The 13,691-nt window shown below is 37.7% G+C and overlaps 1 protein-coding gene across 7 annotated transcripts in view; it reads left to right on the forward strand.

Annotated features, from left to right (window-relative positions):
• TENM3 (teneurin transmembrane protein 3) overlaps positions 1-13,691 on the forward strand; it is a 589,152-nt gene that overhangs the window by 499,030 nt on the left and 76,431 nt on the right. The gene's annotated exons all lie outside the window — the stretch shown is intronic.

Genomic DNA, 13,691 nt, shown 5'->3' on the forward strand with positions numbered 1-13,691 from the left:
ACTGTGTAGGTGCTCTGCGTCTTAGAGAAACGATTTATAAATTGTAATTATACCAAGGAAATTTTTGAATCTGTTCATTTGAATTAAAATGTTACATGTCATAACAAATTTTTTAAGTAGGAATATACCCAACCTAGGAGTTCCCTTTTGTTTTTTTTTAAGCCTCATTTCTCATCTTAAGTCAGTTTAAATTATCTTTAAGTGATTTTTTAAAAATTTATTTATTTTTCAAGAGAGAGTGAGCACAAGCAGGAGAGGCAGAGAGAGAGAGAGAGACTCAAGCAGACTCCCCACTGAGCACAGAGCCTGGATGCCGAGCTTGATCTCAGGACCCTGAAATCCTGACCTGAGCCCAAACCAAGAACCAGACACTCAACCAAACAGAGCCACCCAGGCGTCCCTAAATTGTCTTTTAAAAGTTTATGGAGAGACATGATATCTGAATAAAAGCCAGTCATATTTCAAATTTATATCATGCTGTTTTATTAACCACCTGCCATTGTGTTCCCTTACTAATATACTACAGTATTTTTTTTTCCAATTTGGAACACATCATTGATTTTCATCTCTTAAAAGCCACCTAAGACCCGAATTTCCACCAAAATCTAGTATACAGGAGGTTTTATAGCTCAAATGACTGGATACACAATTTAACTAGAAATAAAGAAGGAAAACACTCCTTTCAGTCCTTGCCAAGTTCATCAGAAGGCTTTTATTAAGGACGTTAGGGTCCAAGGCGTTGGGGAGCAAAACCAGGTGCAAAGTCATAGGTTGTCAGCTGTTTTACAGTGGCAGCGAGGAAGAGAAAGACTGGAAGTAGAGTCAGATTATAAATATGTCCATTCTCCCTAAAACTCAAGCCAGGTAACTGCAGAGTGCCAGCCAGCTCGCCAAGTGTTCATGTAGCATTTAAGTCCTTTTCATGATACTAGAGGTCCTTACCACCCCGGTGGGGTAAATAAAAAGTCAGAACTTTGCATCCCGTCGAATGTAAGGGTGGAAGAAGGAAGCCCACAGTTTTAAGGGCCAGGATTCCTTCCCGCAATGGTACATTAGTATCCTTACGACGGCAGAATTTATCTCTGTCATTTCTTGAATGTGACAAGTTGGAAATAGCCTTTTTCCGTCTTAAAACATTTCCTTTTCCACCTCCTAGTTTTTAAAATACAAGTGTGTTTGTGGTGTGAGTCCATACAGAAGCCATGCCTCTTCTCTCTTTTCATATTTAACATATTATATTCACAGATTATGGTGTGACTAGAGCCAATTTTTTTCTATTGCTCTTCTTTGTGATGGGTTCATTGACCCTCTCCTGTTTGAGTGCCTCTTTAGTGAAGCTGGAAAACAGCTGTCTGAAATATGGCTATTATTTCTAGGGCTTAGCCGACGTGTGCCTTGGATAAATGAAGGAGCAGTCAAAGGAAGTCCATAAATATGAATACGTTGCCAGCTGCTTTTCCATTAAACTCTGTTGGTTGAATGAAATTAGCAAATAATTATGTTGGTGGGGAATCTACTATATCCAAATGTAATATAATGTCTTCCTTTAACAACAGAGCTTAATTTTTTCCTGTACACCAAATTAGTTTTTAGGGTAATCTACATTGCAAATTGGCCGATTTGCATTAGAACTATGCCTACTTGTTCTGATTTGTCAACACCTCTTTTTTTAAAAAGTCTTTAACATTGAGCATGGGTGGGTAAGACCATCTGCTTACGGAGCTTGCCTGCAGCTCCGTCACTTAACACACGAGACAGGTTACAGCTGTTTAATTGTTATGGTGCTGAATGATTATCATTCTATTCAAAATTAATATTTATATATGTATGCATAGAAAGCATGTGGTTAAACATAAGTAATCTAATTGTGAATTAATGGCACTAGGTATTCATTAATTAGTCCCCCCATGAACAATGAAGGGTAGAATAACGCTTTCCACATACACTCCAACTCTTGGCTTTTAAGATGAGTCCCCAGGAGTGATTATTATGCGTGTGAGTAATCCACTCCACATGCATTGGTGTGTGCAGAGGGAAAAAAAAATCACTGTATACCTGCCATAAAAAGCAAAGAGAAAAGTTTCTCTATGGTGATGACACAAAACCTCTTTCCCGCCCCCAAAAGCCTTGTTCTCCGAACTGTGACCAGTGTAGGCACGAGCCACGCGGTGCCAGCCTTCACATATGTCTGCTGTGACCGCATGTACCAGCATGACACGCACAGAACTACTGCAAGCTGTTGGGAGAGCTGGTCAGCTGAGAGTGGGTTTCCTCCTGTACTTGGGAATGGTGACCCACAAACTTAACAGCAATCTGCTACAAAAAGTTAGCAACATGTCTTCCATCATGTCTGCTCAGTACATTTGATAATGAAGAACAAAATGAAAAGTGGTCGGCAAAATTGCAACGTAAGGATAGAGAAATGCATGTAAAAGAGGACATTTAAGTGTCTTCATTTCCAAGTATTTCCTATAAAAGTGACTTGTATTTATAGATATTTATACAGATATTTATACGCCTTTAGAAAATAGTGACTTACCTTGCTCAAATATAGTTACTAATGAGGGAACACAATATATGTAAGGACAAGTTGTGATGTGTTCTTTATTCCAAAAAGTTGAATCACATTTCCATTGGGAAGTGTGCATCTATGCCCCCAGAGGGTTTATGGGAGGCAAAGAAGAAGAAAACTTCTGGCACAAAAGTGGAGTTATCCCCGCTCTGGGAATTAGCCAGTTCACATAAAGAATATTCCCATTAAAGGGAGACTATGTGGAAGAAGTAGAGAATAACGGGGCTTATCCTGACATTATTGGGGTGCAGTGGGCCTCATGACTTTGAAAACAAATTGCTGGCAATTCCCAGCTCTTTCAATTAAAGTCAGATTAATCTCGTTCATCATAGTCTCATAAAAGATACCAATTACTTCCTGCATCAGTCCTTTCTAAACTATCTTATTAATAAGATGAATTAATACTACCTAATATTTATTGAGTGTTTACTATGTACTAAGGCACCATGCAGTGTTCTCTGCATGCTATACTCATTTAATCCTCGCAACCTCAACACACAGAAGCTATTAAAATCTCCATTGAGGGGCACTTGGGTGGCTCAATCAGTTAAGCAGCGGACTCCTGATTTCTGCTCAGACCATGATCTCAGGGTCCTGGATCAAGCCCCATCAGCCTCCAAGCTCAGCGGGGAGTCTGCTTGAGGGTTCTGTCTCCCTCTGCCCCTCCCCCTGCTCACAAGCATAGGCACGCTCGTTCTCTCTCTCTCTCTCTCTCTCTCCAAAATAAATAAGTAAAACTCTTTTTAAAAAATAAACAAAATTCAATCTCCATTGGAGGAGCCTAGGCTCAGAGAAGTTACCTAATTTTTTTATGGTTGCACAGCTAGTGAGTAAGACCCTGAACCCACAGGAGCCATTCCCAAGCCCATACTCTTGAGCACTAGACTGTGCTGTCTCCTTTTAAATGGTTTTTGCATGTATGTGTATAGGGGAGCAGGCAAAAATTAATTTTCTTCTGTGATAAAGAGAAATGAATATCTATGAACCTGTCACAAAAGATTGAATTTTCATAGAAGCTGGTGCAGTCATAATGGCAGTGATGTCTCAATAATAAAGTGTCACTTTTTTTATTTCACAAAATGTAAATTATAGCTGATAATAGGACCCAGGGTTTGCCAGAGTAAAAGTAACAATTGCAGCAACAAACAACGGCTTGGGGAAAATTAATTTATACTGTGAAAGATTTAAGAAACTGTAAGCTATTTATTGAAAACTCCAAACACCACCTTCCAAAATTTAAACTTACTTCCAGTTATTTTCTCAGCTGAAATTAGTAGGCTAAATACCATGTAGAGACGTTGACCGGTGAAAAACAGTGTGTAGAGGACATGTAACCAGTATCAGCAAAGTACAGTGCTCAACAGTGGTAAACATCTGCACACACTCTTCTCTCACCCGCAAATAAAGAAAAATTACTCTCTATGTGAGTCGCCTTTGAAAAGAGCCAGTTATGTGATTTTCCCAAAATAAATTATAGGTTATCTTAGGTGAGTTAAAGATTGTTCAGTTATGTTCATTGTCTTCCCTGGTATCTTCAAGAAAACTAAGAAGAGGAAGACCCAATATATTTTACATAATCATTTAGAAGTCTTATTCTATGAATTTTTCTTAAATATTAAATTTTACGCAGAGACAAAAGCAATAACAAAAGCCCAGAAATTATATTCATTGATATTGATCAGATCCGTGGGTTGTTTTTATGGTTTCCTGCCCCTAGGCTTGTTAGTACTGTATATAGACACCACTGTAATCATTGTCATATCCAAGTTCATGTATCAGTTAAAGATCCAGACATTCATTCATGTGAAAAAATGTTTGTGTTACTTTATGTATAAATGTTCAGAGCTGTCGCTGGCTAGTTAAGTTCCCAAATCAGGGTGCCGAAATGGACCTGATTATTTTTAAATCTAGGAAACCCTAAGCAAATGTGGTTTTGCCTATGTCATTCAGTGAGTACAGATCTAAAGGAGATGTGCGCTACTGACACGCTTATGTACGTGGTCCGGGGGGAGATCACACCACGTGCAAAGACCACGGAACTCCTATATCACATGCTGAACAACACTCATCTCTTTGCGTGAACTGTGTATACACCAACATCAGTGAGTCAGTGTGCTGTCTGCCATCTGAGGGTTCCACGGTTCCTTCCACTATGTAGACATAGTCCACAGTGAGGCACGAAATTCTAAACTGAGGGAAAAATACCAAATATTTTTCTACTGGTTATCTTTACAAAGTTTGCAGCTTATAATGGCACTTTTCCAGCAATGCTCACTTGATGAAATTTGGTTTATCTCATAGCACCTTTTCCATGGAATCTCTTTTTTTTCTGGACTGATGTAAATCCAGAAAGTATTCTTTCACTCCCTCGGAATGTCTTAGGGTAGTGTTCCAAACTGAAATGGGGTATTTCGCACTGGGGTAGGGTGCATGTAAGAAGCCAGTGTGTTTATACAGATAATTTGTTCACCAAATTTCCAATCTCTAAAAAAGAATAGAATATGTAAAGTTTCAAACACTGTTTTTTTGAAACAAGTTTTCAAAAATGTATCGCCAATGTTAGGGGAGCAAAAGCTCTTTCAAACACACGTGCACACATGTGAGCCCACATACTCACACAATCTGTTTTTCTGGCACAGCCTCACCGTCTAGTTGTTAAAATCCAAATTAAGTGACTCTTCTAAACAGGATAAAATATTTGTGATGTTTTATTCTAATCTTAGAATGAGAATTCTGTGGTGAAGGAGAACATACTGTAAGGGGTCCGAGTAAATTGTTTTATGACATTTTAAAATTAGATCAGTGCCATAATCCTTCATGTGACAAGGTAATCAGTAGTTGGCAGTGTGTACCAATTAAGGAACATCAGACCAATTGGGTGTGCAGCTTGCACACTGATTTAAACAGTTACTGATTGGAATAAATGGATTTAATATATACTTATTTGCAGACTGTTGCTTTTCTGTCATCCTCCAGGAACTGCTAGTGAATAATCTAAGAATGATACCTACTTACAACTTTAATGAGATACTAATGTGAATCATTTTTTAAGTCTGTGTTATAAAGTTTAAGGAAACACACAATGCTAGATAAAAATTTGTCCTCGATTCCAAGGACATTGCGGTAATCGCCATAGTGAAGAATATGGCTGTGTTTTATTATGTACTCATCTGATTGAATTACCCTCTTTTGAAGATGGGCCCCTAAGATTTTATTGTTGTAATTAAACGGAGAAATATTTCCAGCTTTTGGGTTCTGTGCTATTTGCCTGCGTCTAGGCTCTCCAGGAGTCAACTCAGTGGCCCATTGAAAATACTGTACTATTTAATATGCTCCAACCAAGCATACCGTCCACAGTAGAAACAATGAGAATAGAATACTTTGTAACTATATACATCAGCAACTATGTATACACAAACTATTTGTATTTTTCCCTTGTGAGCTAAGGTATATACAACCAACGTGGTTTGCCCTAGTTTCTTCGTGTTTTTAAGAATCCTTTTGACAGTAAAAGGAAAGCAAATTTGGCATTGATCCCACTCTGTGTAGACCTCCAAATACCCCAGTTCTCGTACATATATCCTCCTTTGACCTTTTTTAAAAATGAGCAACCTTCTTTGGGACTACCACTCAAAAGACATTTCTTATACAGAATTTGTACCTTAAGTGAACTGCTTCTGTTCTTTTATTCTTCAAACTCACTTGTTTTAATTTTTTCTTGCTTTTCTCCCTTAGTTTTATTATCTTGCCAATAGGTTTTCCAAACTTTGGGTTTTTAGAACAGGTTACAGCAATTCTTTTTTTCCAAGATTTTATTTATTTATTTATATGACAGAGAGAGAAAGAGCGCAAGCAGGGGGAGTGGCAGGCAGAGGGAGATGTGGGGCTCAGCAGGGAGCCTGATGTGGGGCTCAATCCCAGAACCCTGGGATCATGACCTGAGCCAAAGGCAGCCACTTAACCGACTGAGCCACCCAGGCGCCCCAGGTTACAGCAGTCCTTATTGTAAAGCTTTCTTTAGTCTACATAAAGTACTCAATTTATAAAGCTGTGTCTATAGATTAATATTTCAAATTAGTTTGGATTTTAATCTTACTTCCTGGTTTCTCCCTTTGTCAATGTTGAATTAAGGATTTCCACATTTTTTTCATCTTATTTTTTCATGCAATCAAGTAAACTTACCATGCCAAAAACAGAAGATGCTTCTGGTCTACCTTACGTAGGTACGTAGTTCTGATTCTTCTGAGTTGTGACACTAGCTGATGTATTAAGTGCGTGGACTTTGGCCACAGACTACCTGGTTGGAATTTTGGCTTTGCCACTTGCTAGCATTTTGACCTTGAGGAAGTCATTTCACTGTACCTCAGTTTCTTCATTTGTGAACTAGGGAAGATAGTAAAAGTACCTATTACCTCATAGGGTGGTGAAAGTTAAGCCATCTCATGTAAAATGCTTAGCATAGTTTTCAGCACTTATGGTAGTTATTGTTAATACTATTGTATGTAGTTAAGGATGGATGGGTTGGAAGAGGGGAGAGGAACAGATGGATGAAGGAGAGGGGAAGGATTTTGGAAACGAGGTATTGCTCACACATGCTTCTCAAAAAGCAGCCCCTGTATTATTCATAGAGTTTCTTCAAAAGCTGCAAACACATGGAAGACATACTAGAACCACCATAATAAGGACACGTAATCATTTTATTCAGCAGACATTAAGAATCCTTTATGAGCCAGGCAGTGGGAAGATGGGGATTAGCATGGCCTCGGAGTTCACATTTCCGACGGAGGCGATTCACACATTCAGTCCTAAAAGTCTATATATCGTTAAAGCTTTAGATTTTTACAGAATCTCTTAATGAATTGATCGCAGCTACTTCTTGATTCTCCTCTTCTTCTTTCACATTTACCCTTGTGTTCATACTCCTAGACTTCTTCCCTGACAAGGACTCAGTGAGAAAAAAGGAAGAATCAGATAAGTAAAGGAAATGGAGGGACATGTTGGTCATAATTTTGATAGATCAGCAGATGAGACAACAACATGTAGGTAGACTTTCCAAAGCGTTGCTCTTCCTTTCTCGTGTACGTGTTAGGAATTAGAAACTGTTCAAGACTAAAGATGAGCAAAGTCCCTCCTACAGGACCTTAGACTCCAGACTACTACGGGGTACAGACGAGAGTAGATCATTTTGTGTGCAGCTCCACCCATCTCCCCCAAAACACAGAGGGGAATATGTGGCCATTAGGGGCTTCAGAAAAAGAAATAATTCTTTAAAAAAAAAAAAATCTAGAGGGGAGTGTGTGAAAAGGATACAATACTGCTCATTTGCTCTGGTGATACTGTAGGTCTCTGGACTACTCATATAATAAAAATATTCTTGATGACCCAAACCTTTCTTCCACATCTACAATTGCACCGAATCTTGGCCCACCAGAACCAGCAAGTAGACCATGGACCTGATGTTAAAGCATGGGCTTGAAAGCCGAACAGTATTTCATCTGTTATGTTCTAGAGATGACTGTGTATCTGAATGTGTTTTGAAAGAAACAATACAGACCAAGAATTAGCTCTGACATTTAAAAGACACGCAACTGCATTCTGCCATTTAAGTTAGACCCACCTGGCCATTTCCCAACGAAGCCATGTAGAAGACATCTACGAGACAGTAAAACTAACCCCTGGCTTTGTAGCTATCTACTTAAATCCATGTTAGGTCAGGAATAATTGCAAAGTACTTCTGATCAAAAAGAGGCATCATGACTGAGATAGTGCCCTTGCACACACTGTCTCTCCCTCCTCAGTCTCTCCATCTATACTCACTGTATCAACTGTATTTATATCATAGGGTTGTGGGGAAGATTAAGTGAAAGCCTAATAGAGAGGGCTGAGAGCAGTATCTGGCATAAAGTAAGGCTTCATTATTATTTTCAGGGATCAGAGCTGGGATCAGAGTACTTCAGGCATGTCCCCTGCATTCTTCTGAATCTGGTCTGGACCTGGACCAGAGCTAGAAATTTGGAGATCATTAATACATCAGCCAGGTGCTCACAGTCTGCAATTTATAGGACCAGAGCCCATGGAAGAGCTGAAACCACAGACAGCATTTTGTGTCTGTGAGCATGTGTGCATTGTGGGTGGGAGGGGGCAGTCCATAACTCTTACCACTTTTCTCAGAGATGTGAGACCCCAGAAGGATTAAGAATCACTATCCTACAGGAAATACAGTAATACTCACCCCCTGTGTCCCACGCGGGTCTTTTTAAAAGATAAATAATTGAAACTCCAGGGAAAGTGTTTTATGAATATATTTTACTGGAGCATAGTTTTTTAAGGGGTCCCATTTTATTTGTCTAGCACTGATGTTTACGAGAGTTTTCTTCTATAAAGCAAATTTAAAACTTTTGGCGAGTAGATCTAATAGGAAGGACTTTGTTTTAGCGTCAGAGCACACTCATTAGTTTTCAAAGAAAATTTTTTGCAGCTTAATGTGCATTTCAGCCATTGTCATATTAATTTTTAAATATACTGTATTATTTTTACGATTATTGTTCCTAATGGCTTCTTGCAACATGCCTGCGTTTTTCTGATAATTTCCTGTAGTGGCTTATATAATGATGTTTTTATGGTTACAATTATTATTTTTAATAATTATTTGAACCTCGTATATTGACATCTCCTTTTAGCATCTTTATTATTTAGAACGAGGCTTTTGTGGTATTGTCAGAAATTTTAATCTTTGAGGACGAAATATACGGGGTGGTTCTTACCCCCTTCTGTCTTGGTTTGAAATTCTCAGCCTCCAAAAAAAAAAAGAGAGAGAGAGAAAGTAACAGCCTCCCAGTTACTCCCTATGACATAAAATGCAAATGACAAATCTTGGTATCTCTTTCTCGGTACAGATCCTGTTCTTATGGTTGGTTTTAACTGTTTGCAACATTTGTGTTAAATGTTTTTAATACTTAAAGTGTTATATAAATGTTGACCTGCTGTATATTTTAAATATGTTTGCTAATTTCATCTCCACTTTTGTTTGTTCTTTTGACCCAATGACAAACCTACCTTTACCTATAATCAGTCCACTGTTTTGCATAAGTGATTCTGTTTGCTAAGATAATAGGATTGCCTGGATTAAAATAATCCATTCCTCCTTTAAAACTACTAATCCAGATCAGAATTCATTGCATTCCTTAGTTTGGTTGTGTTAACTGAAGTGGACCCAATGTAAAAGCAAAAGACTCTCCGACTAGGATCAGTGTGATTAATTTCTATAAACTAAGAATTCCTTCGAAAATACTACCCTGAGTCAGAAACACCGGAATTTTTAAATAAGGCACTTTATGTTTAGATCATCGATTGAGCTATTATGAGTCTCTACCAGATTATATAATGTCTGCAAGGGATCATTGAGAAATCATAGGCACGTTATACAGTAGTACATTTTTCTTTTAACGTATGAAAATAGAATCATTTTCATTAAGTTATCATTTCAGAGTCGTACCTAACAGTGTTTCTTCTTCACCTTAATTTCCCCTGCAATATATTGTCAATTAGTTATAAACACTTAGGTTTAAATGCAATTCAAAAGCCTCTAAAGGAATCCTGTGGCAACGTGAAGAATCCTTTTATATCCACAGAACAGATGTGTCAGAAGCATTTATGGTTTTGTTTATGCACATGACAGAACTACCAGACCGGAGTGGCTCGACTGAAAGTTGGAGTTTAAATCATTCTGTTAGGAGTTCTGCTATCACTTGCATGTGTCAGTAATGAAAAATAATCAACATAAGCATCTTTGAAAAGCAATTTTAGATCATTAAAGATGTATGAGTTTTGACAAAGCAAGAAGATTTCAGGCTTATTAAGAATATATTACGTCTCTATGCTGAGCGAAGGGAGAGAGGTATTTATGCCTCCGTTCATGAGGAAAGGTGTAGCCCAATTGTAACCTCATGAAAGATTAAATGGACAGGTACAGTAAAAGACCTCCGTCTTAATCCTGAGTGTTCCTACAGAGCTTTTGTGAGAAACAGAGCTGTTCCGGGACGAATCCTGAAAAGAAACAGGGTCTTAGAAGAGTCTGTATTTCATAATAGACTACATATGCGATACGTCACTGTCCATCCGATGGGTCGTCAAGGGCCACTAGGTCATCATTCTCTACAGAATTTACGCATGCCTTTTTCATAGTATATTAAGTTTGCTCCATTTGCTCAAAGATTCGCAATTACTTTCCTTTTTTTGCTTATTTATTAGACATTAAAGTTTGATAATACACAAATACACAAGTGGCTCAAGATAGAAGGAGAGGGCAGCAGGGTTTTGGTGGGTTTATCGCTCAGGTTGAAGAAAGACAGCATCAGAATACACATAAATGGTTCCTCCATGGCTCTGTGTTGTCGTTTTTGCCCTGAACCGTGCAACCCTTACAAAACTACTCCGTTAAAAGCAAACTTTTAAAAATTAGCATTCTTTCTACCCCCTCAAACAAGGTTTGTTTATTTGTAACTCTCATCATCGTAAATTTCCCAACTTCTTTAGTAAAAAAACATTGATTCCATTTGTTCTATTTAGCTATTAAAGTATAATCTTCAGAAGGATCAGGGTGGGTGCATTCCAGATAATCTGTGGAAGGTAGTGTGTGTTTACCCGCACACTTCTCTTGAAAATGCTGAGTATTTCCTGGAATCATGACCGCACTTACTGAAACGTGAATATATTGCAGTTTTAGAAGATAATGAAGTGCATCTCTGTCGTGTGATGTGAGTCTTATGTCAGCTACAGCTACTCAATTTGCATGTAAATTCTGAAAATTTCCTTGTCCCATGTGACACTTCTGAAATGTCTGTCTGTTCTTTTTTCCTTTTTAATTTCTCAAGCTCACTATTTGGATAAGATAGTTAAAGGTACTGTATACTTGCTCTTTGTTGACATATCTACATATATATCTATATATAACCGTGTATCAGACTGTACTAGGTATGAAAATAGACTGTTTCTCATGCATATTTTTGTAAATTATAAATCAGGCTTACATTATGTGAAATGCCTTGGATTTAAAGTAGTGAGACTTCAATGTCCGTGTCTCATTTTTCTAATTTTGGGTTATCACAGATTTCATTCCTATGTAAAAGCATTAGTTTTCACTGGAACCAAAAACTGAAGATAACAGTACATTTGCTGTTTTTTGTTTATGGTTTTGTTTTGGTTTTTTTTTCCTTGCCTTAAGATCTTCATTGTTGGCAATTCAGTTAATGAGCTTTAAATTCTATCTTGAAGAATCACAAATGCTCAGTCTCTTATCACAAGAATAAGAAATTGTCAATCTAGAGAAGATTCTGGTTAATATATGTTGAGAGAAGTCTCATTTATCCTTATATGGAAATCTCTTTGGCTTCTTCTAAATGTTTCAAAATATATGTGATATCGTAATTTCCGTTCTCTTATTTTCTGAAAAAACGACAAAATTACTATGCATTCTGCAAAGCAGAAACGATTAACGTTGCTCAGCAGAAAACAGCAGATTCTCGTCTCTTCAGTTCTCGTAGAAATAGGTGGAAAATATTTTTTCAGAAGAGAAAATTCCCTCTCCCTTTCTCCTCAGATTACCTATTTTCTATTCCTTGTTTGTGCTTTTCATTAGAATATGGAAATATTCATGGCAATATCCAGGCTTTCCTAGAATAACTCTTGCGTACGTGCAGTAACTGTGGCACGTTTTTGTCAGTGGGGCAATTAAAGCTTTCTTTCTCGTTAAAAAACAAAACAAATACATCCGGAAGGAAAACTTACCTTTTACGTATTGAAAATCCATAGATACAGATGGTAATTGAGAGAAAAGAAGCAGCAAAATTAACCTTATCCTGACCTGATGGTATCCATAAGTATAATTTCATTTTCCCCTGCCACAAAAGACTGTCAAGATATTCTTCTTTCTCTTAGCTCTCATCTTAAGAGACAGAACGTCTCTTTGAGATATGTTCGTTTTGAGCTCCACCGTGGAGGAGGGGAAGCCAATATATGAATAATTCTTTTAAAACGACATAAAACAAACATCTTTAAACAGATTGTTCCGTTAAAGTTTGTCACCGAAGCAAGAGTAGCATTCTAATTATAAGAAGCTAGATAACAAACCCCCATTTGCTCTAGCAAGTATTTTTGGCTCATATGTATTTTATGTCAAATTAGAAATAATTCTGTCCAAAGAGATCTGATTAATAGCTAATTATTCTCGCAATTTTAGAGCATCTGAATCCTCGTGTCTGCAGCGTCACATCACAGTCATAGACAAGAACACCAAACTCTCTACCTAAGTGTCCATCCTCATAAACAGATCATGTTGGCCGCATGCCAGATATCATCAGTAGGACGTGGCAAAAATTGTTTTTTTTTTTAATGTCATGTTAGACTGAAACAATTATAGATTTTGGATATATTAAATTATTTTAATTGTTTCCCAAATTTTCCCTCCTTGCCCATAAAAGCAGACAAGATAGGATATAAAGGTAACAGCATAAAAGCCTTAGGGAGATTGTCACAAATATCACTCTTCGCTCTCTGTCTTGAAGCACGTCACTACCGTGTTTTTGTTCAGTCTCTCAATGTTTTATTGTGGTCCTTATGGTATTTCATTTTGTCCGTCCTAAGTAATCAAATATGCACAGCTATTACATTTAGTTGGAAATCCTGTCGGTCCTGTCCCATCCGTATGCAGCCTGAATCCTGATGTTTGTTAGAATAGATGCTAAGCTGCTTCACTATTTCCTGGGCTTTGCTTATTCTGTGAAAAGGAATGTACTCTTGGCATAAAGTATAGTCATCGAGACTGGCCTATACTTTGTGCAGTTATTTAATGCACTGTAATTTCACATGAATGTACGGCAACTCTGAGGCCAGATAAAATTAATGTTCTCTTTTTAACATCGTTCACATCCTCATACCCACTTTCATGCTTTCGAATTTAGAGGGAATTTTTTAAAGCAACAAGGTGCTTTAAGAAGGCATGTCCCAATGAGTGGCTGGTGATGTCTACAACAGATTAAAAATCTATATCAGGGATTCTGAAATTATCTTGTCGAGATGCTTTTTCACACCATACAATCAACCTTGTTGCTTTGCTAAAGGA

The sequence above is a fragment of the Ursus americanus genome, chromosome 27 (genome assembly GCF_024610735.1).
Source record: "Ursus americanus isolate L20-20 chromosome 27, mUrsAme1.1.p, whole genome shotgun sequence".
NCBI classification, from domain to species: Eukaryota; Metazoa; Chordata; class Mammalia; order Carnivora; family Ursidae; genus Ursus; species Ursus americanus.